Source organism: Cucumis melo, chromosome 8, assembly GCF_025177605.1.
Source record: "Cucumis melo cultivar AY chromosome 8, USDA_Cmelo_AY_1.0, whole genome shotgun sequence".
In the NCBI taxonomy this organism is placed as follows: Eukaryota; Viridiplantae; Streptophyta; class Magnoliopsida; order Cucurbitales; family Cucurbitaceae; genus Cucumis; species Cucumis melo.
This window is the reverse complement of record NC_066864.1, coordinates 9,227,060-9,228,799: the sequence shown is the minus strand read 5'-3', so window position 1 is coordinate 9,228,799 and position 1,740 is coordinate 9,227,060.

Genomic DNA, 1,740 nt, shown 5'->3' with positions numbered 1-1,740 from the left:
AAATTTAACTCTCATATCCTAATCGCGGAAACTTATACATTAAGACTATAAATAGAACAAACATTGAATCCCTGAACTAAATCTAAAATCCCAACAAACAATAGCTTATCTCATAAAACCTTGCTCTGATACCAATTGAAAAAGAAGGCACGATTCACTTGATGACATAAGACAATGATAATACTAATAACTGAAGTAACAACATAAGTAACAAACAGTAAGAATAATAATCAGAACACAAAAGAATTGGTGACCCAATTCGATGACACAACATCTACATCTGAAGGGTCTCTGGCCCATAGAAAGAGATCATATATTGCCTTATGAAATGATTTATAAGTACATGATAATTGTCAACTATATATGTATCAACATAGAGGAATATAATGCTGTATGCGGTGATTCCAAGAAACCTGATACTATATCCTAGGAGTGTTCTTCATTGAAGTCGTCATAATTTTGTATCATTCTAGTCTTGTTGAAAGTGTTTTCTATGCTTTAAAAGTGCACTTTTGTTAATAATAAGTGTAATGACGATACCTGCGACTATTAATAATAAAGGTAACAAGTGTAATACTCTTATGAAGGTAGGACATGGTGGAAAGGTTTACAAACATGTTGAGTTCAATATGACCTCACCATCACCACAAGCCCAAGAATAACAGACAGTAGATTAACTAAAGTATTTGTGAGATGCTTTTGTTTAGTTCTTGTAATTCAGGTTGGAGGATAGAAATGTAACATTGTGCTTTTAACAATGGTCTCTTGTGATACCATAGGTGTAGATGTAGTTGTGCTTGTTGCTATTGTGGTACTAGTAGGATTGTTCAGCTTGCAACGCTATGGTGCTGATAGAGTTGGTTGGTTCTTTGCTCTAGTTGTCCTACTCTAGTTTCTTTTAATTGGAGCTATAGGCATGTTCAACATCTTGAAATATGATAAAACCATTCTAAGAGCCTTTTCACTTGTGTATATTGTTCGTTATTTTTGAAGACGAGGGATGGATGGTTGGACTTCCCTCAGAGGTGTGCTCCTGAGTATAACATGTATTTCTACTATCATTCGAACTGCGGTTAAGATATTAAATTGTTTTGATATAGCTATGTGAGCAACCGTCCTGTAATGACCTAACTCCTTATACTAAGTTGAAGCCATTACTAATTTTAGAAGACAAATAAAATTTATAAAGTTTGGATAAAATGAAACAAAACCTCAAAATTTTAAATTATTTAAAAGCCTAATCAAAAGTAATTTGCGATATGTGTAAAGGTAAAATCCTAACTCGGACCCTATCTAATTTTAAAGAAATAAAATAACAAATGAGGAATAACTAAAATGCAAACATTTAAGGTCTAAACTCGGATATAAAGTGGAAGCAAGAGATCCCTATGGCTCGCCACGATCACTTCTGGTCGCTCGCCAACTTGCCCTTGCCCTTACCTCTGCCCCTGCCTGAAAAATGAAATGGAAAGAGTAAGTATAAAATACTTAGTAAGGGACCCACTACTAGTCTCGCTAGGTGCCTATTAACTTCCTATTAGAGTCCTGAAAATGGTGCCCAAGAATTGGCACGTTCCCGAACACGTGCAATGTGTGATCCCATATGAACAAAATCTGGTCTTCGGTGACCCAAAGGAACACCTAGGACAAATTGGTCTATAGCGTACCCAGAGGAAACACTAAGACAATCGGGCTGCGAGGATCCCGTCGAATCACTCGAATCATGTCCATATCAATGCC